General features: G+C 37.3%; 1 protein-coding gene across 3 annotated transcripts in view; it reads left to right on the top strand.

Annotated features, from left to right (window-relative positions):
• Positions 1 to 27,778, top strand: part of PIP4K2A (phosphatidylinositol-5-phosphate 4-kinase type 2 alpha) — a 123,330-nt gene that overhangs the window by 25,027 nt on the left and 70,525 nt on the right. Inside the window, exon 1 of one of the 3 annotated variants that reach the window (XM_013949344.1) lies at positions 23,374 to 23,436. The exons of the other annotated variants lie outside the window; for them this stretch is intronic. The gene's annotated coding sequence lies outside the window, so the exon portion shown is untranslated. Of the gene's footprint in view, positions 1 to 23,373; positions 23,437 to 27,778 lie in introns of those variants that run through there. 3 annotated transcript variants of the gene reach the window in all.

The raw sequence follows: 27,778 nt of genomic DNA, 5'->3' as shown, positions 1-27,778 counted from the left end.
TGTTGAATAAAGCCTTTTGAAACCTTCTAAACCTTATCTTGAGTTAGTATGTGTACTATGTATGATCAATGTGATGGCAATGTCTCTCTGAGAGTAGTTCACAAGAAACAAAGTAAAGCCATGCACTTCGTGATAATAGTCTGGATTTATAAACAAAGTAAAATATTTTTATTGTGAATTGTTTTGTGTAGTATGTCAGTAATCCACATGGACCCTGTCTACAAAGATACATCAACCTCTGTTTGAACTTATTGACTTTCATTGAACCACTCCTGCTTGGATGATAAAGGGTTTTTTGTTCTTGTTTTGGGGGTTTTTTGAGATTTGCATATAAATTACTTCCGAGAAGACTGGATTTATTCTGATGCTGGTGTATTGCAGTGAGGGAGGGGGTTGGCCAACAAAGTTCAGCTACCACTTAAATCACTGCCAGAATTTTTGTTTTAAGAGCCATAAATCTAACTTTGTCATAAACATGTTTGTGTCTGAGTGTTTTGGTGTTTTATTGTTTTTTGTTGCCTTTTTCTTTCTCTCTCTCTCTCTCTCTCTCTCTCTCTCTCTCTTTTGGGGGAGGTGGAGGGGGAGTGGAGCTGAAGGAAATAGTTTAGGAATCAGTGGCAGTGTGTCTGCTTGCATAACACTATATCCACCAGTACTGTGGACCAGCTGTGCTCGCTATACAGTTGTCATCACACAGAATGGTTCAAAGAAATAGTAGGTGATAGTAGACTAGTTTGCATTCTTTAAAGAAAGATGTAAGGATTTCTAATCTTGCATACAGCATCAAAGTCTATCTCATTCAAAAAAAAAAAAAGATGCTATAAAAAAAAAACCCACACATGCTGGTTCTCATGGAGGACTTCCCACCATATCTGCTGGAGGGACAGCACAGCATGGCACAAGCAATCCAGAAGGCTTCTGGAGTGCATTGATGGAAACTTCCTAACACAGATGACTGAGGAGCCAATGAGGAAACGCACTCTGCTGGACCTCATACTTAAAAACAACGAAGAACTGGCTGAAGATGTGAAAGTTGGAGGCAAGCTTGGTGGCATCGACCATGAGTGGAGTTCAGGATCCTGCAAGGAGAGAGTAGGGCAAAAAGCAGGATCGTAACCCTGGACTTCAGGAGAGCAAAATTCAGTCTGTTCAGGGACCTGCTTGGAAGAATCCCATGAGGTATGGCCCTGGGGGGAAGAGGTGTCCAGAAGAGTTGGCTGATGTTCAAGGGTTGCTTCTTCCAAGCTCAAGAATGGTCCATCCGAAGAAACATGAAATAAAGCAGAGGCAGCAGGAGGCCTGCCTGAACAGGGAGCTCCTGACAAAACTCAGACATAAAAAGGAAGTGTACAAGAGGTGGAAGCAGGATCAGGTGATCTAGGAGGAATAGAGAGTCCCTGTCTGAGCATGTAGGGATGAGGTTAGGAGAGCTACAGCCCTCCTGCAGTTGGAACTGGCAAGGGATGTGAAAGGCAACAAGAAAGGCTTCTGCAAGTTCATAAGCAGCAAAATGAAGGCTAGGGAAAAATGTGTGTCCACTACTAAATGAGGCAAAGGCCCTGGTGACAAAAGGTGCAAAAAAGGCGAAGGTACTGAATGCCTTTTTTGCCTTAGTCTTTACTGATAAGACTGGCCTTCAGGAGACCCAAGCCCCCACTTCCAGAGGGGAAGTCTGGAATAGTGAAGACTGGAGACAGTGGAGGAGGATCAGATTAGGGAACACTTAAACTGAACATACACAAGTCTGTGGACCCTGATGCATTCACAAGTGCTGAGGGAGCTGGACAATGTCATTGTGAAGCCACTATCATCTTTGAAAGGTCATGGCAAGTGGGAGAGGTTTCAGAAGACTGGAAAAAAGCAAATATCACTCCTGTCTTTAAGAAGGGGAGGATCCAGGGAACCGGTCAGCCTCCCCTCAATCCCTGGGAAGGTGATGGAGCAATTAATCGTTAATGACCTGGATGATGGCACCAAATGCACACGCAGCAAGTTTGCAAACAATACAAAACTGAGAGGAGTGGCTGACACCAGATGGTTGTGCTGCCATTCAGATGAACCTCAATAGCCTGGAGAAATGGGCAAGGGGGAACCTCATGAAGTTCAGCAAAGGGAAGTGCAAAGTTCTGCATCTGGTGAGGAATAATCCTATACCCTAATACAGGCTGGAGGCTGCCCAGCTAGAGAACAGCTTTGCAGATAAGACCCTGGGAGTCCTGGTGGACTAGTTGAACATGGGCCAGCGATGCGCCCTTGTGGCAAAGAAGGCCAGCAGCCTCCTGGGCTGCATTAGGCAGAGTGCTGCCAGCAGGTCAAGGTTGAGTAGAGGGAAAGGATCACCTCCCTTGGTGAGACCATGCCTGGAGTGCTGTATACAGGTCTGGGCTCCTCAGTGCAAGAGAGACATGAATTTACTTGAGTGAGTCCAGCAACAAAGATGGTTAAGGGATCGGAGCATATGTCATAAGAGGAGAGTCTGAGAGAGCTGGGACTGCTTAGCCTAGAGAAGAGAAGATCTGGGGGGAATCTTATCAATGTTTATAAATATCTGATGGGAGGGTGTCAAGAGCCAGACTTTTCTCAGTGCTGTACAGTGACAGGGCGAGAGACATTGAGCACAAAATGAAACACAGGAAATTCCATCTGAGCCTGAGGAAAACATGTTACTGTGAAGGTGGTCAAGCACTGAAATAGACTGCCCAGAGAGGTTACGGAGTCTCGGTCCCTGGAGATGTTCAAAATCCAACTGGACGTGGTCCTGGTCAACCTGCTCTGGCTGACCCTGTTTGAGCAGGAGGGTTGGATTAGATGATCTTCAGAGGTGCCTTCTAGCCCAACTATTCCATGATTCTGGAAGCAAGAGGACTGCCTTTAAAAAAAATTAAAAAAAATAGAGAGAGAGAAGAAATGTCCAAATGAATTAAGTAAGGCTCATAAGTGTAGTAAACTTACTGGCGTTGGAGAGTTTCTACATTTAAATTTACTGCAGTTAGCAAAAGGCATCAAACAAGATGATGCTTTTCTTGCACATCAGGAATAGAAGGTCTACAGATTGCCTATAGGAAAAAAAAATGGTCTGGGTGTAAAAGGAGCACTCATAGTAAATAAGGCCTTTACAGAGGAAATGAACTATTTGCATCTTTGTTCATTGTGGAAGAAACTGTGTTTCAGAACTTTTCTTTGTGAGAGACTCCTCAACTCACAGGTTTAACATAGCAGAAGGCTGGAGAAAAAATTTATGGAGATAACTGACAACCTAGTCAACAGCAAAGTACCAGAACGGGGTGGTGTTCACTGGAGTTCTTAAAAACTCACAGATGAAATAGCTGAATTTATAATAGTGGTATATAACTTTTTGCCTAAAACTACCTTGATGCCAGAGGTATACAGAATGGCAGATGTGATGCCAAAGTTTAGAAAGGGGAGACTAGAAACTGCTGTAATCCTAATGTCTAAATTGGTCGAATTAGTAGTTATTTAGATAGGTATCCACCACTTCTTTATTACAGTTGCTGCTTAGGAAGAGTCAATATGACTCTTGTACGTAATCCTGGAAGAGCCTGGTGAGCAGCGGGGAGGAAAGTTTGTTGATGATATGAAATCATTCAGGATAATAAGGCTGAGGTCCAACTGCAAGTAACTACAGAAGAAGTTCGGTGACTGAATTTCCTTTACCTTTTTATCATTGGTCAAGGTAGCTAACTAAAAGTGATGCACTGAGCAGGCCAGCCCCAGTTTCATACAAGGTAGCAGATGCTAAGCTGTCTATAACCATTCCGGAGTGAAATCTTAGTATTGTGTCAGTGTTCAGTAGCAGTCAAAAAAGCAATTGTTGTGAATTATTGGAAGAGGAATAAAGAATAAACTAGAAAAATCCACCTTGCATCCACATCTTGAATGCTATTTGCAGTCCCCTCCTCCAGCCAAGGAGGGCTTAAAGCTCAGATAAGGGCAACAAGGATGATCAAAAATAGGGAACAGCTTTAATGTGAAGAATGACTGAGTTAGCTGAGAGTCTTCAGATTGGAAAAAAAGATGACTGAAGGAGATACAGGATGTCTGAAAAATCCGAAGTTAAATTGAGAGTTGAATAGGAAGCAATTTTTGCCTCTTCCCATACTAGAAGTAGGGGCCAGGTTCAAAACAAACGTGATTCTTCATGCAGCAAGTAGATGAGTTCATTGCTAAAGGGCATTGTGGATACTAAAAACTTACATTAGCTCTAGGCTATAATGGATGAGCATTAGGAGGACTGACCCACTGAGGGTTACTCAGTAGAAACTATATTCTGTGCTATTTGAAAACTGGGGAAAATTTCATGTGTGTTTAGTTCTTATACTGTTCCCAGGGATATTTCCTTCCAGTTACTTCCATACTGAAGTCTGAACTAGACTGACTTTTAGTTAAACCTCTACATCTGTTCTTACGTTGTGTTCTTGTTGCAGTGTGACCTTGTGTTGTGTCTCAAACAGGACTGCTAAGTACTGCAAGACTGTGCCTTTGACACTGCAGTAACTCAAGGCTGTTACTTTGATATGGTTTTACTTCACTTTAAAAGGTAGATATGGAAGAAGTTTTATAGAACCTTTTGCCTTTGGACTACATAATTGAAGTTTATTTAATTAAAATTTATCTGTTGAATAAGGTACTCTTATCATGACTTTAGGAGAGGTGTCATTTGATGTTTTAGATATGTAAGCTAACAATAATCTTTGATTACAAATCATTGTGACATACTATAGACTTCATTGCTGTCTACATTTACAAGAAGAGTAACTGAATTTTAAACTATCAAGGTGATAGATGTCTGCATTGTCAATGACTAGTTGTTGCTACTCCAGTTCATAATTAATGTATATTTTATATATTATTTCTTCAACTTCAAATTATAATGACTTCTTACAGTGCAATGGAAACTTAATTGAATTCTAATGGTTTTGCTGTAGTAAATTTCAAATAAATCCAAAAGTGATGCTTGCATTGTTTTTATTGTGTTTCTTTTGCTTACCTTAAAGGCATTCCTGACTAATTCTTTGCAGTTTGGTTATAAGTTTTATATTCATTACTAAAATAGTCTACATAAAAATACTACTGATGAAGAAATATTTTAAGAAGTTACTCATGAGCTCACTCTGGGGTATTACTCTGATGCAATTTAACACTTCCTTCATCAATTTAACCTGTGAGACTTGAATAAATTTTGTGTGAGATAGTCTACGAACGATTCATCACTGAGAGTGAGCAAGAGAGGCAACCGATAATCAAGACCAGTGCTTAGTCCCTGCTTTGCCATCTAATCTTGGTGCTTTCAGTTATTCATCTGGATGATGGAAATGATGCATCTTGCTTTGCTTTGTAAATCGGTCTAGAACAGACATATGGAAAGCTCTGTCGAAGAGTTTATTGCAAGAATAAATCTTGCCCTTGTCCTTGCCATGCCATCTCAGCTAAAATTAAAGATTCTGTCTCTTTGATTCAAGTAATATAATCAGCTGCTAGGTTAACAGCCCTCCCCCCTCCCCAACACTGAATTTTTATAGCCAAAGAGTTTCACACCTTTGTCTCAAGTGCTGCATCATTCAGAAGTGACTGGAAGCTTGCTTATATGGACCACTGGCTTGCTTTGGTATATATATTTTTGGTACTATGCTCCATCTCATTCTCTTTTCTGAAATGTTAACTAAAATCTAATCTTGCATGGACTGATATCACCATTATTTACTTTTTGTGTTAAGAGATACATAAGAATGAGCTGCAATTTTATTTTTTTCTACAGTTTTTATCTGAGGAGATGAATAAATTGCAAAATTATGAGAAGTGACCTTTTATTCAGATTAGTATATGCTCTTTAATATCAAAGTCCAAAGCTGCCACTTGTTCTATTTGAGACTTAATGGAAAGAATGTAAGGCTTAAGTGTAATAAAGGAATTACAATGAGTGGTCAGAGCTGGACACTATGTAATCTCGTTACACTGTCTAACAAAAACACACTGCTTTGATGTTTTTAATTAGGCCACAACAAGATTTGCACAGTTACTAGTCTGTTTTTTGTGACATAAAACATCAAAGTATTAAGGAAAAATAACTGATGTTTACCTACCTACTTCTGTATAATATGTAATGTGTACAGTTAAGGCTTCCTGGTTATTGTACTCTTTTCTTGTTGTTATTTATGTGGCAGTCTTTTTCTTTAGTACTCATAGCAATATTTTAATAAACAAAACAGACTTTCATATGATGGTGTAAACTTTACATGCTTTGCATGTAAAGGGATGTTTTATGGTGAACTTGAAGTCTCTGAATGGTGTGTGATCAGATTCTGTTGTCCGCCTATCATAAAGAACATCTTATGTCCTGTGTAAATCTTTATTATCAAAATTGCTCAGTTAGATTGGGCCCTAAAATCTTAAGGGGGATGGGGAACCCTATATTTTAGGAACCAATTGGCTTGGAATAAAGAAGCTTTGGTTTCTCACTATTCAATTGCTTATGGAAAAGATGACTTGAAAAACTAGTAATTGATATTGCTGGAAACCAGACATACTTCTCAGTATAAAAACTCTTAAACCTCACTAGTCTTTCCATATGTGGTATCAGTTATAAATAACCTTCCATGTATTCTCAACAGTCTGTCACTTTAGTTGCTATGTCGGAGAGAGGATGAAAATGTACTTTGTTTTCCTTTCTGATAACTGCTCCCTTTTTCTGTGTTACTTCATTATTATTTTGTTTATTTGAAATTCAGGCATGTTACCTACACATCGAGGAACTATGATCCTATCATATTATGACATCTCTATATGTTTGGGTTGTTTTTTTCTTTTTTTTTTTGCCCCTATGATTTTGCTTTTTAGGGTCAGTTTCTGTGAGCAAGCATTCTGTTGTAAATAAATAAAAATAAAATTGTTGTAAATAAAAGTTGTACTGAACAGTATATTCTGGTTTGGAATTGAATTATGTAAATATAAAATTAAATGGAAAGCTGCCATGAGGGTTTATACCAGTTTCTTTAAACCTATGTTTTAATTTTTTTTGTTTGTTTCTATATTTTATTTTAAATAGAGAGTGTAGATTCTGTACTTAGTGGAAGTGTTCTTGTTTGGTAGCATGTGATACTTGATAATAGTTTGATTCTTCTAGTATGAGGAGGCAATTCCTAAATTCTTCCTTAACTCTATTTCCAGCTACATTCCAAACTTGTGACCCTTAGTTTGTGAAATGTTGCTCTTTGACTTGTGTTTCTATGTCCATGGTCTGTCTCCTGTCACACAACCCATGTGTTCAGATGATTTGTATACCACTTTTGGGGGGAGAAAAGGCTGGTAGGAATTCATCTTTTCTCTTTCTCTCTGAATCCTTTAGTCTGTTTCTGGTTTCTTGTGCATGGGATATTTTTGACCAGTAAAACAAGTCCAAGATAGAATTTGTAAAGAAGGAATGAGCTAAAAAACAAGTTCTCATTCATGCTTTACAAAGTATGCTGTATTGCAAATTGAAATTAAGACACATTGCTTTTACTTTTGTTTAGTCAACTTGAATCAACTAAACATATAAAAGCAGCATTTGATTGACTTTACATCTTCCCTATCTGTAGCAGTGAATGGAGCAGTTCCTGGCACATCAGGACTACCAAAGGCATCAGTTGCTTCTGTGACTTAGCAAACATCAGGTTTCGCTAATGTGAAGTAGTTTGTTTGTTTTATTCTTTTAAGAGATGGTGTCCTGTTTCGATAATACAATGGGCAAAAACAGTTCTATTTAGTGGTCCTGAAAAAAATCCTGTCTGTATCAGGAGACTTCAAATACATAGTTTTATTTGCAGTTTTTAAGGTGTTTTAGGGTCATAATAGGTTCATCCCTATCCCTTGCCCTTGTCCTGAATGCATACTTCCTACTCTAAAGCCATTTATTTATGTTTGTACAACACCCATTCCACTCAGAGGGTTGCTATGTTATACTAGAACATAGCTGGTCATTTTTTATTTTCTATTCTAAATTACTTTTAAGGCTTTGAAGTGTATAAAAGAGAAGCCAGGCTAGAGTTCTAATCTGCAGTATCTGTAGTTTACTCACTTGCAACCTAAAGTGTCTTGTTAGGTCCAGTAACAAATGTGTTTATAATCGTTTATATACAGGTTTCCAAACTCAAAAAAAAAAAAAAGAGAGAGAAAAAGAAAAGTTTTAGTAATTCAGGATCAAGAAGAGCAGTATTTGTTGGCCAGGATCATTAGAAGAGGGTCAGAAGGCAGCTGTATTGACTTGCAATCATTTTGTTTTGTTTTAAGAGATTATTAGACATCTATAACATTTTTATTATTAAAGACACCTTTTGATAGCTCTTGTTACATAACTTAATTTGGTTATCCTTGAATAAAGACTGTAAATGTCCATTTCAAAAAAAAAAAAAAATTGGTTGTTATCCATATATATCTCCAAGGAGGAAAATTATTCCCGGGAGATGGGATAATTAGTTTTGTCATCTTTTAAGTAGTCACTGTGAAACAATTGGCTGTCCTGAGTTAGCCGTACCGTAACAGCAGGAGAGGAAGCTAGATTTTCTTCACTGCTGAGTGCCAGTGCATGTGGGAGGGGAAACTGAAACTGGTAAACCCAAATATCTCAACCCTCCCTCCCACCCTTATTTATAAGTCTTTTGGTCTAATATCTACTACCTCATACCCTCTCCTTTTCTTTAGCTAATATTCATCATTCATTACTTTATCCACAGTTCCATGACCGGACCTTACGTTCCCAGTAAATGTAAATGCATATAGCTTTATTTTTCTCTCCCGAATTTAGTATTTATTCTTACATTTTTACCAAATAAAAAAAAATCTAAAACAGAAGGTGATTTTAATAAAATGTCTTCAGCTTTTTCTCTGGCTTATCTCAAGACGCATCTTTCATAGAGCTAAGAGGAATCTGCAAGGGCTTTTCAGATACAGAATTAGATTTTTGACTTTAAATTTGGTATCTGTGTCTCATGGAAGTAATCTGCGAACTAGATAGCTAGAATACTTGTATGCTGTAATGTTTGCTGTGCTAGAGTTTAGCTTTCTACAAAGGCACGTTTGTTTTATATATTTTTATACATGGATGATGAATAATGTCTGTACTAGATGAGGTGAAGTTGAATTACTGAGAGCAATTTAGCTGTGACTAGAGCAGGATTTGTTATTCCCAGGTTCCCATAAAAACATAAAACTTCAGTATTAGAATAAAATTTGAGGAGTTGTAACTGAATCTTATGACTTCAAGTTGGATTGCTAACCAAACTGATGGTGCTTAAAAAGGGATAGGCTCCCGCTAGCTGCTCAAACCCTTTAGCATGGCAGAAAACTATCATGTTGCTCCTCACCATTTGCAAATTAAAGCAGCTCCTGGGGAGATCTACCTAGGGGCTGAGCTGGCCAAAGGCAGGAGAGCTGAGCCGGGGTGCAGGGCTGGAAGCAGGTGGCAGGAGGCAGCAGGAACTTCCATTTTTGGCACAACTCAGCTGTAATTAGGGTTCCATAAGATGCAATGAGCCATACTCTTAAAATCTATATAATTTTTAAAGAATTTAACACCTTCTGAAGTCTGAACTTAAGCTGTTGCTAAAATTCAAAACCAGGCACCCATCTTTTTAACAAAGAAGTTCAACTTTCTTGTTCTTTTTCCATGTGTAAGTGCAGGAGATTGGAAGAGGGAAGAAAATGAAACTGTTGTAACACAGTATGATGGAAGGAACTCCCAGCTGTTTCAGAGAAAGTTGAAAATTCCTTACTTTAAAAATAGGTGTTTGTTTTGAGGATCTAGACAGCAGCTTTTCAGTTGGGAACAGCCAGAAAAAAGTTCCATATTTATTTTTGCAAAACATCCACAACTGAGATTATCATTAATCCCTAAGAGGAAAAAATTAGTGAGGTTCATATGCTGGAACCCTGGTGAACATCTGAACAGCAAAAGCAATGAAAATACTGTTCTGATTGTATTCACTGTAGAGCCTCCAAAAATCAATGGCAAGGCCAGGAGAATGCACAGCGTAGTCCCTTTTGTATGTTGCCTTATCCTGGAAAAGTGCAATGTCTGTACTTAATGCTTTGGCTGCTGTTGTCCTGCATAGCTATCTGGAAATTACTCTTGTTGCTGCTTGTTAGGTTAGCCTGCTACCTTAACCAGATGTAGCTTTCCATGATCAGGAAATTTTAAAATTACAATAGGGACAGGAAGCAAAACTCTCCTTGAAGAAGGCAGGAATCTTAAACTCTTGTTATTGATCACTGAAACTGATGAGAATTAGAAGTATTTATGGAAAAGTTTATTCCATTCTCTTGGGCATACAAGCATTCTTTGGAAAGAAACAAATTTTTTGTTTGTGCGTGCCACTGTCTCTAAAGCAGATCAATATTTTTAAAAAGAGGCAGAAAATTTTCATCATTTACTTTATTTACTTTTTTTTTTTTGTAGTCTAGGCCACAGAACTGGAAGGATGCCATACTCGCAATGTAAACAGTTATCCAGCTTCTTCACTGTGTCTTATATGTGTGTCCTGTGCTGAAGGGCTTTAAAGTGTTCCTTAAGGCACCTGAGTAGAGAATCTTGTCTGGACGAAGTTGATCCGCAGTCATCTAGTAACTGTTGAGTCTGAAAACCATATACATTCCAGTTCTAATTTATTTTGATAAATTAAAGGAAAATTTTCTAGTGTAGCTTTATTTATCATACTCAAAAGTGAAAGGAAATAACTTGTTCACATCTCCTTGTCTGACGGCTTCTCTGTAGAGGAATACAAGCTTAATTTCATATAACAGTACTGGATAAGGCAGACTGTGCTCACTTGGATGGTGGTTAACAGGTGAGGGAATGGGTGCTGCAAGATTCTTAATCCCTGATAGAACTGACCCAGTTAAGGAGCAAGTGTTTTTGGACCTTAGAAACATTTTAAGAGGCTTGAAATAAGTATAAATGTGTCCGTTAAGTCTGAGAAAAGAAAAGGCTGTGCTTGCATTCTGCAAGATTTTTCTGTGTAAAATTACTCGGATTATGTCCTCAGATATTAGTTACTGATTAGTATGTGCTTGGGGTGGGGATGGGAATGTGCTTCAGTTTCTAAAATGCTGTGTGTTGAAAAGGTTCAGTTCATTGAAATGGATGAGAAAGGTCAAGTTGGACTCAAATTAATGGAAGCCACAAACTTTTAGAAAAAGCTGCAAAATGAAGTTCAGATAATTAATGAAGTTAAGTTACTGTCTTCCTCCTTCACACACACACAATTTAAAGTGAGGTTGAAATCTGAATGTGTATCTAAAAATATTTTCACATTGAAATTTTGTTGATGATTAAGCGTTTCCCCCTTATTGTTTTGCAGTGATACAACCTTATTCTCTTCTATTGAAATTGCAAGTAAGGTAGTTTCAAGGTAGATTAGCTACCCTATCCAGGGCAGATAAACTTCATGCACTTTATTTATTTGCCATTCAGTTGTCTCTAACTGTTCACTGTACTATAGCAAATAGTAATTGCTAAATCTGCTGATGGAATTCTTCACTTTCTCTCTCTCTTTTTTTTTTTTGAAGTATCTTTATTTTACACATTCTAATGCAGCAAGCAAACTGAAGAGTATGAAGGAAATGTCCAAATTAAAAAAAAATAAAATCTTCTGGTAAGTTGTGTGATGAAGACTGTATAATCTGTACCTGTCTGAAATGGACTGTTTTGCCCTTTCTTAATAGAAAAAAATGTGTGTATATATACATATACTGCCAGTAGAAAGAGTGGAAAAATATATTGTGGTAAAAATTTTAAATTAATGCTAGCAACCAAGAATAGCTTGCATTACCCTTGTACTGCTCCCATCACTTGAATATAGATGCCATTTTTGTATTGAGAAGAAAAATTGTAATGCTGTAAATGTACATCATTTGCCTTTGGTTTGCTCTAGATAGAATGGATAACTCCATTAGGTTTAGCAATTTAGATTGTATTTACAGACTTAGATTGACTAGCATAACATCTTTCACAATAAAAGCAATGGTTCAGCTCCTCTCCTTCCTTATTGCTGTGCAGTTTGTTTGCTGTGTTTTGTGTTGTATGGTTTTTTCATTTCTTTGATCCAAAGCTGAGTAATGCCACTTTCACACCTGAGAGGCACGTGTAAGAGCTCGGGGCAGTGACTCGTGGTTCAAACACCTCAAAGAAAACAGAGTTCATTAAAAGACTAGCCTCTACTCTCAAAAAATGCTTTCCAGTCTTTACCTAAAACCTGAACAGAAGACACCCGTTCAATTTACTAGATGGATAAAGTATTCAGATGGCTTGTTTCCATTTTTGGAGATCATGTGAACTAAATTTGGAAATGCTTAGATAACAATACTGTTCATAGCGCAGAGATTTTAAGCATATGGAATGAAAAATATATTAAGAGGTCTCATCTATTGCACGTTACTTGTGGCTGCACTAATACTTGCCCAGCAGAACTGTTTGACTTTGATTTAAAAACAAACAAGCAACAAAACAAGTTTCTTCTTGCTCCTCCTACCCTTCTCTTCCTCCTACCCTATATCTTGCAAAAAACAACACCCCCCCAACTGTGTTTCTAAGGGCCAATTTGAAGAAATCTTAATGATTTTACATAAAGTAGGGTTGGGGGGGATACTCCTCTTGCAGACATCCTTTTCCCTAAAGCTAAAAATATTAAACATTAAAACCTACTTATGCTTTTTTAAGGATCTGAATTAATCTTATATCTAGAAAATTATTTGAATGCACAAGGCAAATGCAGCCAGAAAGTTGGGTCATTTGAAAAGACTACATTACAAATGATAAAGGAGATTGTTTGAAAAGTGAAATGGAGCAGTTTTTAAACAAGTGTTTCTTCGAAACATGGAAGGAAATCATCACACTGTTAAGCTGCCTTCGGGTTCGTACTGCCTGCATAGCACTGAGCGCCTGCTTCCATTTGAAAAATGTAAAAATGAAACAGTAAGAGTGACACTGTTGGTTCCCAGATGTATGAAAATAAGACCTGGGAAAAGAATTAAGACTCATTTGGAGACTGTTTCTAGCTTCAAACCTCTATGGATTATATAATAGGACTTCATTCTGCAAATGTGTGGATTAGACATTTTACCTTTGCTCTTTATGTAAAAACAGATTCTCACAGTGATCCTAGAAACTGGAACTTTCTAATACAATAAGGCTTGTCATAAAATAGTGGGAGTTAGTTACTTTAACCCGATGTAGCTGTCCTTTAAAATTCAATAGTAGCAGCTTTTCTTACGTTGCTGGAACCGGTAAGGATTTTATGTAGTGTGTGTAACAATGGTGGGTTCTTTCTGTAGGTTTCCACAATAACAGAAGGAAGTTATTTAGTTGTCTTGAGAAGGTGGGGGGGGACGGGGGACATACTCTTGTGTTTTGAAGATAATACAAACTTTTAAACTCTTGCAACTATACCATTTTAGATACTTATGTATCAAGGGAAGATTGAATAAAACAAACAGTGAGATAAGTGCTCACAGTACAACAACAGGGAAATGAAATGCAGCAAGCGATGGTTGTCTTTGTCTTTGGTTTGTCATAGATTTAAATAAGATTTTTGGCAGAATGTGCACGTTAGCCTGATTGTCAGCGATGCCTGTGTCTTTCTAGCAGCATGCCCTATCAGCTTGAAAGTGTAAAAGTAGAATCCAAGCTATTAATATTAAAAGCATAATATCCTAATTTTTGAACATTTTCCCATTTCGTATTTGAGGACTTTAATCTTTTGCCTGTATTTCTTGCTGTGAATGAAGTTACAGCAGTATTGTCATTTTGCAGTGAAATGCAAATTTCTTCACTTTATGTAAATGATCATGTAATTTCATGTCGGAGTAGGAGAATGAAGTGTGTGGCCGGAGTGTAAGTATGTCCTATTTTCTCTGATAGATTTATATTCCCATTTGACATGTGTTTGCCATTATTGGATATAAATATAGTGAGAACTTCAAAAACAGCAAAATGATGCTTACTATGACAATATGTACTATGGCTTTTATATAAAACAAGCCATGGTTGGGACTGAAGTGATAGAAAGCATTAGTTATAGAATCCGATATTGAAGGCTTGATCTAGTTTCCAGTTAAATCAGTAGGGCTAACAGATCCTAATGGAGTTTTGATTCTCATTCAGCACATTTGCTGATGGGTATGGGAACACAAGGGACTTGGTTTTTTCCTCCTAGCTCTGTATAAAAATGATTTCTAGCACTACCTTCTTGTCCCAGATCTGTCTGTGCTGCCAAACAGACAATTAGCTGCTTTGTCTGGACCCAGAGTTTGGATCTGACATGACATGAGAGTGCGTTGGAGCAAAGTGTGGCTTGGATGTGCGTTTGCTTTATTTAAAGTGTAGATGTGAAGGCACTTCCCAGGCGTGCATCCCTCTTGACTGCCACCTGCCTTTGCAATTAGGACTCTGTAATCCAGCCACTTTAAGATCTACTGCTTGCTAGGGCTCCCCCCACAGAAGGGGGAAGTTTTTGTAGTATCTGGGGAGGTGAATGTGTGGTAGAGAAAGAAAAAAACAGGTTTTGCCCAAAGCTTTAAAAGTAATTTTTGGAGGAGCCAGATGCATCTTCAGAAGGAAATTTCAATACAGGCATCACCTATTGCCTTCACCCCAGTCAGTGACTCAAGGAAACAGGCATCTCCCATACAATATGGTAGCTGCAGTAATTAAAATTCAAAATAGGTGTTAAGAGGACTCTTTTGTGTTTTTTCTTTTTTAAACTTATTCAACTAGGTAATTCAGAGTTGAGAAGAGTTTTTCTTTGTTGCTCCGTAGGTGAATAAATCTGAGGTATGAGAGTGAAAATTGCTGCCTCTAGAATCCTGAGAGATCATGATGAAAAGGAACCAGTTTGGATAGCAAGGCACAGATGACTTTAAAAGTAAATACTTTTTTTTAAGTTATTAAAGTACAACCAAGATTGCTTAAGCAGTTATCTTTAGCTGGTGGGTTTATTCACTTTTAAACTGTTTTCAGTTTCCATCAAATGTACATTACACAAATTCTGAATTTAAAAAAACTGCTTCTGATAAAAATAAAAAATAAAAAAAATGCTGTGACCTGTGGTCTTTTTTTTATTTTTTGTGCAACAACCTAGCTAGGTTTAGGATGAAACTGTAGTATGAAAGGAATTATGTAATTTCAGTTCCTGAAATAGTGCTGACTCCGGAGTCCTGCTTAGGACTTCAGGGCTTCCTGTTCTGAGACAGTCTCTTTCTCTCATCTGTTACTGTTTTATTACCAGCTAATGAGCTTCAGAACTTCAGGTGGTTGTTGTGAAATCCCAAATATGGTTTTCAGATTGAAGTAGTGTGTATATGTATTATGGGGATTTTAGAGGCAGAGACAAGAGGAGAAAAAACAAGGTGTTTTGTTTTTCTGTCTCCCTGCTGTATCAAAATTAGTTCACAGAGAAGCTTGATGTTGTCTTAGAGACTTAAAAGCCTTTAAGCTCAACTAGGTATGAACTTTGTAGTCATGCCTTTTGAAAAAGCTATGGAAGTGCGGAAATGTGTAACAAAATTACTAAGATTGATATGAATGCAATCTGAATAGAAATGTGTGTGGTAAGCACCAGAGAAAACAGCAGAACAAAGGGTAAAAAAAAAAGACCTGTGTTGATAACAAAGGGCAGCACTCCTGGCCGTAAAATTAAAGAATGTGTTGTTTATGACAAGATCAAAAGGCCTGTTCCCTGATAAGCCTATAGCCCAGATGACTGGTGGTTGGACGACCCTGCATCCTAACACCAGGAGGATTGTAAGAAAGCTGCAAGATATCACATATGCTAGTCCTTTTCCTGTTAGCCAAGGAGGAAAGCAAACGCATATTCCAAACAAGGAAAACGAGACAACAGGCAAGCAGCCTGAGCTAGCACTTACAGAAGCTCAGATCAGAATGACTTTGAGGCAAAGGGACCTCCCTATAACACCTTATCATTCCTAAAGGATATGAAAGATCTGTCCAAAATCCATTTTTTATCACCAATCAAGAACCCCAGAAACATGAGGAGGATAAAACAGAAGGTCTCCGTCTGTGGCCAAATGACTTGATGGACACAGTGTCATGTTGCTTGGGAGTATGTGGGGGTGAGTGAATGAAATCTGAGAGTGTGAAGGCATAAAATCAACTTGGTTTGTTTGTTTGCTCGCTTGCTTGCTTGCTTTTTTAACTCTTACCCCTTCCATTAGAACTTGGGTTGAGCCATATATTGCTAATTTCCCTACAGAAGCTTTCTGGAAGATGGTGAACGTGTAACTTGCCTCTCCTTTATTGTTGACAGGTGAAGTTGTCAGTGAAATTGAAGTTTTAAAAAATAGTTTAAGACCCCCATTCTTGTCAAGGGAAGGGTTTTCTAGTCCAAGTATCTTTATTTATGAAAACCTACTTTCTGCAAGCAGGGAGGTATACAGAAGAATAAGAACTGTGTGGGCTTTATTACACAAAAAAGAAAATTATCTTACGTTTGGGACTCTTAGTCATGCTGATAATACTTATTGCAGGGTACTACGTGTCCTGTAGGAGAAGCTAGTATTTCCTCTGGGACTTTTAAAAATATTCCTATTGATAACATATTGTAAGTATTCATGACCTTCATCCTTCTTGTTGCATCTTCTCCACCTTTCTTGTCTAGGGATGGGCTATTCTAATGTTCCCAGTGAATCTTGTTGAACTTTCAGAATTTCTTAGCAGCATTTGCAATGATCAGCTAAGAACATGGCTAAGGTTAAGAGCATCTAAATTGTTGCCTGATTACGTTAGTTCTGAAAGATCTCTGGAGAAAAATTTGCAGTAAAGTGTTTGAGGGCTCTTGCGTCTTCTCTAAGTGGTATACTTTTGTTCTTGTGGTTGTAGCATTACACAAGCCTACTAAAAGCAATGATGAATATCAAAGGGCATAATAAAGACATAGCTGATGTATTGGTGTGTGAAGCTGCCACATTAAACTGCAAAATAATTGAAGCACACGCAGGAACCTCCAAACCCAAAAATACATACTCTAATTTGGAGGAAGGAGGGCAGGGGCAGTTCTTGATGGACTGTGAGCAAACACAAACTGTGGATCTGTGTTTCTAAGACATATATGGCCCTATATAAAGATAGGGAGAAAGGAAAGCTGTATCTCTTCCTAAGGAATAATCTTTTCTTCCCTTGCTAAAAATGCTTGACACTTATGAGTCACTTACAAGTGACTTGCAAAAACACAAAGCACTGACCAATATTTAATATTTCAGCAGAACCAAAAATGCTCATATTGCTAGAACAGGGTAATAAGTGTGTTAAGATGGTTAGTATGTAGTTCCTTTATCCAATCTCCTGCTGAAAAACCACTAATCAAGAAAAGCAGAACTGAATCATGAGCATAGTGTCTTATACTTACCATTTGAAATTCAGACCAGCCTTATGTCTCTGATAATAATCATTTAGTAACATTTGAAATGAGTCAGTGGACTCCGCTTCTGTCTACTAGATTTGGAAGAAAAGAAGTATTAAAGTTGGTATTCTTTGCAAGCCTTTTTCTGAACTCCAGGAAACAATTTGCAGCAAAGCATTTGAGGGCTCTTGCGTCTTCTCTAAGTGTTATACTTTTGAAATGACCCAAAAATTTTGGTGTCAATAGGCAAAGCACAGTGATGAGCATAGCTAATTCTTATTTCAGTTTCTCTTCTTCATGACTGAGAAGAGGGGGGAGGGAAGTGAAAGCCAAAGTACTCTAACAAAACAATCAGACATTGCTCTGTAGAACCCCAGGTGTTGATTAGGAAAGTTTTATTTTCCATTTCTTCTTACTAATAAGATACTTCAAGAATGTGAAAGACCCATGGCTTCTTGCAGAGCTAGTTTGTCAAACTAACTGCAGCAGGCTTAAGACTTGTCACCTTTGTTGGAAGAGCTTTCATGCTCATACTACAGCTATTCAGTAGATCTTTTAGTTTAAAGATGAAGCCAGATTTGTGGCAACCACTGTAGTTCAGTTCAATATACTAATGCACAAGCATGGGTTAGCCACTTTCCCTCTGTCTAGGGGAAAGGAGCCTCTGAGGGTGCAGACTGGGTGGTGGTGGTGTCCAGTATCACTAGTTCTCATTAGGTGTATGTTTTAGTCCATGTGCAGAAGGTTTAACTTGTTTTGGCAGTGCTCATTGATCAGTATTGTCTTTTTTTAACAGAAATTTTACATCGTAACAAAAGCATCACATTCTGTTGTATTTTCTCAGCTGATTTTTACTGGGAATTTATTGTCCATACAGGATAGTTCTTATGACAGCATCTGACTCAAAGTTTGGGTTGTTGGTTTTTTTTTTTCCTTTAAGTGGAAAAGGGTCAGACTGTACCATGGTTATATTTTAAATTGTAGTCCACTTTATACTGGAATTTGCTATCTTGAATGGGAGAATTAGAGTTCTGTATGTTTGCCCTTAAAGCATTTTAATCTAATTTTGTTACTGATTGTTTATAGTGTGGGTTTTATGAGCCATTAAGAAGAAGCCGATCTTCAATTTTTTTTTATGGTGAACAATTTGGATTAAAATAATATTGTGGCAGAGTTTTAAACAGAGCATAAATAAAAGCTATAACAACTTTCTTGTGACTCCGTTAAGTGCTTTTGTACAAGTGATGAATATTCTGAAGAATATCCCTCTGTGATAGGAGAATTTGAAGACAGCTAGTTTACAAAGCAGCACTTAAAATATTTTTAACATGTAAATTAGCCTAGATGCCAGAGTTGTTTCTGCAGTGATGGAAAAAGAGCAGAAACTGGACAAGCATGACTGTTTATGCAGCCTCAGTGCTGTGTGTGACTGTTAATGACACCATGTTCCTCCCAAGACAGGAATGACTAGCACAGATCCTGTTACAATGATAAAACATCCTTGTGTAAGGAGGTGTTTGAAGCTTTTCATGCAAGAATTCTAACCGACAATAATTTGCATTGAAATCTCATTTAAAACCCTAAATATTGAGACTCACAGACAATGAGTCAGCTGTGGCATAAGCTTTACTTAGTACGTTAATAGTTGTTCAGAATTAAGTGATTTGTTTACAAGTTTCTGTGGAAACTTAAACCCAAAACCATAGGGAATACTAAATTCCAAGTTAAATAGCTTGTTGAGATTTGAATAGAACTGATAGAACTGGAGCAGAGCACTGGTTATCAACTGTTCAGTCAATTGATTGTATCGATTGATGGATTTTGTCCTTTAGTAAATAAAATATGTTTTCTGTAGTACAATAGCATGGATTCTTGCAGCAGAAATTGATACTGCCATGAGAGCACGCTTGGGAGTGTTATTGAAGATTTCTGATTATTGCACAGGAGATCACATTAAATTATATTTTTCTCTCCCTCATCTGTCCCCTCCATCACCCCCAAAAAGAAAAGAACAAGCTGTTGCCAGATGAGCGTCTTGCTGTGGAAACTTTCATGAATCAAAAAGTCTTTGCTCACGTGAAATATCCCAGTGAGTAGGTCAAGATGCAATCCTTATTCATGCTAACTGCATATTAAGTTTATGAACTCTATCCTCAATATCCATTGTAATCAAAAAAGGAATGTAAATATTTGTTCTGATGGCTGGTTGTGACTACCTTTTAACTTCTAAATTACCTGTACAAAAAGGGTTTCTCATGCTTTTAAGCATCTCTGTCTTGGAGATGGAGATAACTGAGCAAAGAACACCTAAGAAAAACCTACTGCATAGTTCTTCCTTTTCACTTGAAATAGCATGCATTTCCCACTTTTACCATTTCCTTAGGGGTTAGAAATGCTAGTTAACCAAATGGTATATCACAGTAATGATGTAATCTGTGCTGCTTTTTCCTTCCTTATAAAGCTTGTAAGTGAAGAGTTTAAAAGTTTTACACACTTTTTCTTCTCATGTGATGTCAGAAAAAAATTCAATTTGTTATTCTGTTTGCCTGAACTTCGCTTCTATATGTGCAACTGTTCCTTCTGTAAATACCTTTCCTTTCTTCATTTCCCTGTTATTCACCACAGGTCTCCTGCCAGATAATAAAACATGGGATGCAATGAGGAAGAGAAAAGTTTGCTGATCGTGCTTCCCCTCTTTTTTCCTCCTTCCCGGCATTATTTATACACTTGTGTGGCCTCAATCCTACTTTTCATTTTCTTAACACAATGGACTTTTTTGCTTCTCTAGGTGTATAATAGTGTGTAATAACTAATAACCTTAGTGTTCTGCAAACCCAAATAAGTTAGAATTTATTAATGATGCAGTAACTGTGTTTAAGGAGCAAAGGCAAATCAGAGCTTTAGCATGAAAACTGCTGTGTCCCAAAGATCCATGTAGTCCCCTGTTCTTCCTAAGAGTAGTGGATGTTGAGACAGAGGATGTAAATGAAAAAGGATACCTTTCCTATTTTTGGCAGTAGATGTTTTAAGAGTGAACTTGCTGTCCTGAAAGTGAATTCACTCAGTAGTGGTAGTTTATATTTTAGTAGGTGGTGTTTCATTGCTTGACAGTTTAATCTTTACCCCTTCACCTATTTAATCCTCCTTAAGGTTTTCCCTTTTTTATATGCTATGAAACGTTTGAGATAATGTGCAGTTATAATTCAAAGCAGGTATCGCTCAGGAGTTTCAAGCCTCCCAGTTGCTTGTCATATATTGTTGGTCTTCTATGGATTTGTGTCACAGCCTGTAAAAGTTAGTTACTTTCTGTGATACAAATAACCAGTAAAGAGATTTCTTTGGTTACCTGGCTATAGAGGGTAAGCAGAGCCTCCAAGGATGAAAGGTGAAACACTGGGGCATACGAATCTTGCTGTTGCGTGCTAGTAAGTATATAGGTTTGAAGAAAACTGGGCAGTAGTCCTTAAAATCTTAATATTCTGAACTTTTTCATATAACTGCTTAGAAAACATGATGGTTTGTTCAGGCACTGGAGCACACAAAGTACGTCTTTATTTTTATGGTTTGCAGGCTAAGGTTGTAATAAATAGAGCGAGGTCTGTAGGATTAATGAAGTTTAGAAATCCCACATGAGCACAACCATCTTCCTAAGAAATGTCATGTCATTCCCACTGTGGTAGCTTTTTCTTTTAAATTATGCAGTTAATCTCACAAAACTGCCATCACCCACCAGACTCACATTAGTTGTCCAAGCCACTGTATTTTCCTTGTCATGAATAGTGTAGTAAGAACAACAGTCTCATCTGTAGTAATCTTAGAGACCTGGAAAATTGTGCTTTCTCCCTAGAAAGAGGTTGCTCAAATTCTAAATAGCCTATAAGATCCTCTTGATTGCTGACTTTCAGAGACTTGTGACTAGCTTCCGCTGCACTGAGCTATGCTTCAGGGGAACTGTTACTCAAAGTATGTTGGGACTGCTAGTAGCTCAGAAAAACCTGGGATACCCACATAGCAAGTGAGTTATATGGCAAATGATTTTCAGGAAAAATATGGCAAACCTTTGTGAGAGCCCTCTACCATTTCCTCCTATTTAGACTTTTGGATTTTAGTTCTTTAACTTATACAAAAGCAGTTAAATTTAATTTGCAGAAAGCAGCTGACTTAGCTATTCCTTGCAATAATAAGATTTATTTCAAAAAAGACTGGAGCAAGAATAATGCTCTTTTTTGTTGAATTTGACAGTGCTTTATTTACAGTCTAGAATTACTGTACCTGTATTTTTGGTCAGTCTCCTTTTGTTTCCTTTAAAATTACTGTAGGAAAGAATACATAAGCTTTTTTTTTTTTTTTCCATTAATGTTAGAGGCATATGCAAGACTACAAAGATACTTGGGCAGATGTTTTACCCAGAACAACTTGTAACTCCAGAAATAGATGTTTCAGGTTGAGTGTCCCACTGATGCATTGTTTTTTCCCTGGATTTTCTTTGGCTAGCCTCCCTCCTATCTCTAAGTTTCTCTCTCCAACATTTAATTTATTTGTAGTTGGCTTTTCTTTCTGTTAACTTGTCAAAGTCAGTGGGAATTTCCATTAAGTTACAGTAGTTTAAATATTGCAGCTTAGATCTTATTTTCTTGGATACAGAGAGGATAAACGCTGTGAGTTTAACTCCCTATTTCAGTGGTTTTATGAGGCAACTCCACAGACATCAGTGAAGACATTTTTGATTCACAGTGTTTCAAATGAGAGGGCAGTCAAGCCCCGTAAATCTCAGCAGCGGCTTGTAACATAAAGACCAGGCATTCTTTCTTGTACTACTGGCTGTTATCAGGAGACATGGCAAACCTTTTCATGTCCTTCAGCTCGTGTAGTCCATCTTCTTATTTCATGTAGCTAATGCAGTCCTTTCCCCTGTGGATATAGATGTTGGCTGTAAACCAAAAAAAGGAAAAGCTTCTTTGTCTGCTCCAAATTTTTTCATATCATATTCCCTTTTGTTGGAAGAGCTTTTTTCAAATATGTTAAAGTTCTTTTCGGAATACACTGTGTTTTTCACATTTCCATGACAAAATGCTAACTAAAAGACAGTATAAAGGTTTTGCAGATCTCTTGTTTTGAGAATCGCTTGTTAAGATGTATTGTTATGGTAGCAAAGCTGACGTTTAAATGCTTTCCTTCCTCACCTGTCCAAAGGACACAATGGTCTGCTATATTTTGGCTGTGACACCCACAGGTCTAGTTACTTCAAATTCAGAAACAGTAATGGTGTCTTAATAACTATTACATGCCTGAGTACCTAATTTCTGATTCTATTCAAAGGCAAACTAATCCTTTGCTTAGAACGTCCTGTCCTTAAAATAACTTACACCGTGCGTTTTGTATGATCTTTAGTTTAGCCTTAAACTGAATATTGAAATTGACACCAGTTCTATTGTGCAAAAAACAGTAAATCTTTTTTCTAATAGATAAAAACATTGTTTTGGGTTTTTTCTTTCTATTCTGAAAGTTCTGTCTTTTTTGTCTTGATTCCAATGTCTTGGTGTAGTATTTATGAGCAAAGGGAAGGCTATCCACAAAAAACTGTTGTGACATTAGTTTAATCTGTTCTTTTTCTGATTAGTGGTATTTCAGCAGAAAAGCAAAAGATTATTTTGGAAGAGACCCTGACATGTATTTAAAAAAGACACAATCTCAATTAGTCACAATTCCTGAATGCCAAAAAGCAACTGTGAGGAATCTTTTTTCTGCCTGTAGCCTTTGCACTTTTCATAATATTGCTCACTGATCTTGATTATGCGTTCCATAACCACATATTTATATATCACAGCCAAGCTGAGGCTTTCTGCGGAATAGAATTTGGGAGGGAGTGGGAGGAGGAAATCAAAGTATTTGAATTTGAATCCCACTTTGTCCGAAGGCATCAATCTTTTTTGGAACTGTACCATAAGCAATCCTGCATTATGAACAGAATTCCCTCTTTCTTCTGAGATTGCTCTTGTCTCTTCAAAGAGGAAATCCAACCCATAATCAGGTAATTATTCGCATAGCACATAGAAACTATTTTTAGAACTTTAGCACTGTTACATACTTACTTTTCTGTTAATTTATATCTCTGCTTCTGGAGGCTGAGTGTAGTGGGTTTTTTTCCAGAAAAAGAAAATATTAGTTGTTTTTTTTGCACAAGCCTGCTCTCCACGTTGCTGTTCATCACCATCTAGCTAAATGTTCCCTCACAAACGCGACAGCAGCTTTTTGCCTTTGTGCTCTTAGAGATGTTTGTGTTGCTTTCTGTAAGAGTTGATCCAAGCCCTGTCAAGTTTTTCCTAAGGAGGTGGTTCAGTTCCGTCAGTTCGTTAACCATTTCTCGTGGTTAACACTCCTGCTGCAAACAAACATTTTCACCCAGACAATGACAGCTAAGAAAAACTTGGTTTCTCCTTGAATGGCAACACTGTTTTTTGCAACTCAGCTTTCCTGACTAATGAACATAAAAATCTCACTAAATTCAATTTGTGGATGTGATTTTAGGTTAAATAGCATGGCTGGAATTTCATATGCAAAATATTTGGGAGCCTTCTTAAAATTATAGTGGGAGTGGGTTTGAATTAGTGCATGAAATAGAAAAGATCTTGCATGGGAATGATGTATGGTAATAAGTATGTAGTAATAAAACAGACTCTTTTCACATGGGATGGAAAGTCGTCTGGGATGGTTAGGACTTCAGAAGTAAAGAAATACTTTGTCAGTGGTATAAATGTGTTTGCTAGTTGCTCTTTCCAATCTAGCATTATTTTGGCTAATGGCTTTTTTTTTTCTTTTTCACTACCTGTCCTTCTATGAAGAAACTAGATAACAATCTGTGACTGATTATAAAATACATTTTTAAAACTTCAGAAAGATGTTCAGGAAGCATAATATGCTGCTTTAAAAAGAGACCATGTCTCAAGCTATTTACAGTATAAATGACTGATAATTCAGATGTAGATTTAGTGCCATGAAGACGTCTGTCAGTAACACTGCATATTTCATATTGAAGTGTGTTGACAGATATATGCTTACATATAAAAGTCACATCAAGTTAAGTATAACAGACCAAAACTGAGGCTTTGCATTTTTTATCTTTTTTCTTTCTTCCTTCTCTTCCCCCTCATCAGCCCGCAGTGAACATTACTACTAGTTCAAAGCCATTGTGTAGGTTTAGTTCTTGCGAAAAGAGCAGTTGCTCACAGGCCTTCTACTTATTGTGGGTATTTCCAGGACTGATGTTTTTTTCTAGCACCTTTGCACATGCTTTTTTGGTATTTACTCATGTGGCTATCTGTATTTATATTCTCTGCTAGGTAGAATATATTTTGAAGATAAAGACTGCTGACTCTTATGCAGTCTCCAGAAATTATTCATACTACACAGTGGATAGTTCTCAGTAAGTGGGTGCTCTGCAAATATTTGGTTAGTGGAGTAGTGAAAGAATTATAAGTGAAATCAACCCTGCCTCTGCAATAATAGAAGCCTAGAGATGAACTAGTCACTCTCAGCTCCATTTAGAGTTACTGGAGAGAAAAAGGGTGCTTTAAGGGCATTATCTTACGACCTTTTTTAAACGCTCAACTCAGATGAGATTGTTCTAGACTCAGTCTGTTTTTGACTAGATCTCCATGACGGTTAGATGAGCTGAGGCATTAGGCTTAGATGTAGGCCCCTCTTTAGTCAGATGAATCCCATCCTATGCAAGTACTGCTGCTCTGATGCTTTATTAATAGTTGTAAAAACTATTTACAACATCAAGAATTGCCTTAAATCTTAAGGCAGCCTAAAGCTAAATCCTCCAATCAATGCAATTTTTGTTTGGGGAAGACCAAAGTTTTCTTAAGGAGGGAGGAGAATGAAGAGAGTGAGAAAATGCTTAGGCATCTACCTTGTTTCCTGTAAAGGGGGAGTTTTTAAAGGCTGATTTCAGGTTAAAGTGGATTAAGAGGAGAGGAGGTTAAGAAGCTATTGACAACTCAGTGTAAAAACTCCAGATGCTTCTTGGTTAAGTTATAAATACGATCTGGTAACAGACTCCAGCAGTTTGGATTTTGGATTTTATTTACCAATATGCTTGTGAATGGGAGTTGCTTTGGCGGCAGCTGAAACAGCAACCAATTTGAAAGGTAAGTAGATGCCAGTGAAGTGTCTTCAGGTTGCTTGGTGGGTGTGTTCTTTCTTTTTTTTGTAAAAACACATATGAAAATCCACTCCCCACCCCCGTCTCAGCTAGTTAGTGCCAGATTTGCTTTTGGTATTGCTGCTTGCCGCGAGACATTGATGTAAGGAGGATACTTACACACGCTGTTAGAATGCCCTTGGTTGCCAAATTCAATTGGCTATTCAGATACATTAGTGCCATAAGGAAAGAAGGCAATCTGTAATTAGTAATAAGGTAGAAATGTTGCAAGTTCATATAAATTTGTTTGCTGAAATAATTTACTTAATGTTTCGGATATTATTTTTTCCTCTTTATTGCATCAAATGCTTTCGATATACTTTTGAAGTGTTAACAATGAAGTGGATGCTTTAATGGTAAATTATACTTGTAATTGTCCATAGCTTTTATAAAACAGTAAATACAGTAATTTATGAGTTCTAAAACATTTTTATTTTAAGGACTCTCCTTTTAAAAAAAATTCTACAAAAAAATTTTGAATGACCAGTTTTATAAAGATGGAATAGATGCTGTTGAAGAGCCACATGAGCACTTCAGTAATTTCACTGAAAATGTATTGCTTTTTTTGTTCTGAGTGGAGCATTAAGTTCTTCTTGTGGTCTGGACTTTTCATTTCCTCCAAGGAACTCAGAGTACAAATGTCTGGTTTGCTGAGATGACCTCATGAACTGAAAAGAGGATTATTGCAGTGACACTAGTTTTAGCAAATCGTTCCTTTTTTCAACAAAACTTACAGCTGGTCACAGTTAGTGGGCCAGAGGTTCTGAAAGGGAAATTGGGCAATAGTGTTTATAGTATAATTGTCAGGCTCTCTTTAGCATTTGTTATATCCAAAGATTCTTTAAATATCAAAATTCATACTTTCTAAAGTTAAAGTTGTTGCTGGTTTTTGTCACTGGCTTTTTAATACTTTTAATACTTTCCTTAGGCTGCAATTTGACCTATATATGTTATATAGGAAAACAAGATTATTGGCTTACAGGGTAACACTAGTCAACTATAAATTCATCATTTAATGCTGACTTATTTACAGAAGTATTTGCCTAATACATATGTTGTGGATTTTTATTTTGACTTACTGACAGGGTTTCCATAGGAAAAAGATTTCAACATCAATTAATACTACTTCAGTTTGAAAAGTCTGACCTAAATAAACTTCTGGTGATGGCCGTTGATAAGATTTACCTTCATATTCAAGTGCCCAATCAGAAATATCTTCTACCTAGTCCTTGGGAGTATTGACTTTCCCAAATGGAACAAAAGTCAATGGGAGGTGCTTCTGTTGAGCACATCTGAAAATCAGACCAGAAATACAGTAAAGTGGGCACCCAAAAATCTGTGGAAGGTCGGGTACTGAAGACCCAGGTGTACAAGGCTTGGTTCTAATGGGAACTGATTTCCAGTCAGCATATTTGATAGACAGAAGTGCCTACTGTTTTCAGTTAACTGGCAAAACCATACTCCTTCCAAAACAGCCTGTACCAATATCTCCATTTAATGAGAGCTGAAGTAAGCTACAATGGCAAAAGTGCAAGTTTTTGCTGACATAAATTAGACCTACATTGTGTTTTACTGGTAACACTTTTCAAGTGCAAAGCTAGCTTTAACTTCATTAGGACCTGATAAAACTATTAACTTTCAGATGCTGAAACAAAGTGATATACTATCAGAATTTAGTGTTCCATATGTATAATATTCAGGTGTACTAAAAATTTAAAAGTACCTCTAATGTTGTCCTTAATTCCACCTCACCATTGAGGAAATTTAGCTACTCTCCATGTGGGATTCGTCTAAACTAGTCATATTCAGTTCTCATTTATAATCAATAGCAGTCCAGTAAATATAGTCAGTTGATTTGTTTCTTCAGGTTTAGATTTCTTCTTCTGAGACAGGCTTTGAACTGATTTTAGACATCTGAATTAGACAAAGGGATCCCAAGCTTGCTATTTGTAGAATGAGATGTATACATTGTATCTAAGGAAGAAACTAAAAGAAGATGTTAAAATTAAGTATCAGTGTGAGACTTGGAAATCATGGAAATCATTTGACCTACAACATTTTTGCAACAATAACCTGTTGCTTCTGTTTGTACAGTACTTACTGCTGTAGAACCCTGAATTGGCTGCATTCTGCAGGTAGCACAGGTTATTATGCTGTACTTCAGAGT

Source organism: Apteryx mantelli, chromosome 2 (assembly GCF_036417845.1).
Source record: "Apteryx mantelli isolate bAptMan1 chromosome 2, bAptMan1.hap1, whole genome shotgun sequence".
In the NCBI taxonomy this organism is placed as follows: Eukaryota; Metazoa; Chordata; class Aves; order Apterygiformes; family Apterygidae; genus Apteryx; species Apteryx mantelli.
Note: the sequence above shows the minus strand (reverse complement) of the source record. Positions and strands in the feature narration are given on the sequence as shown.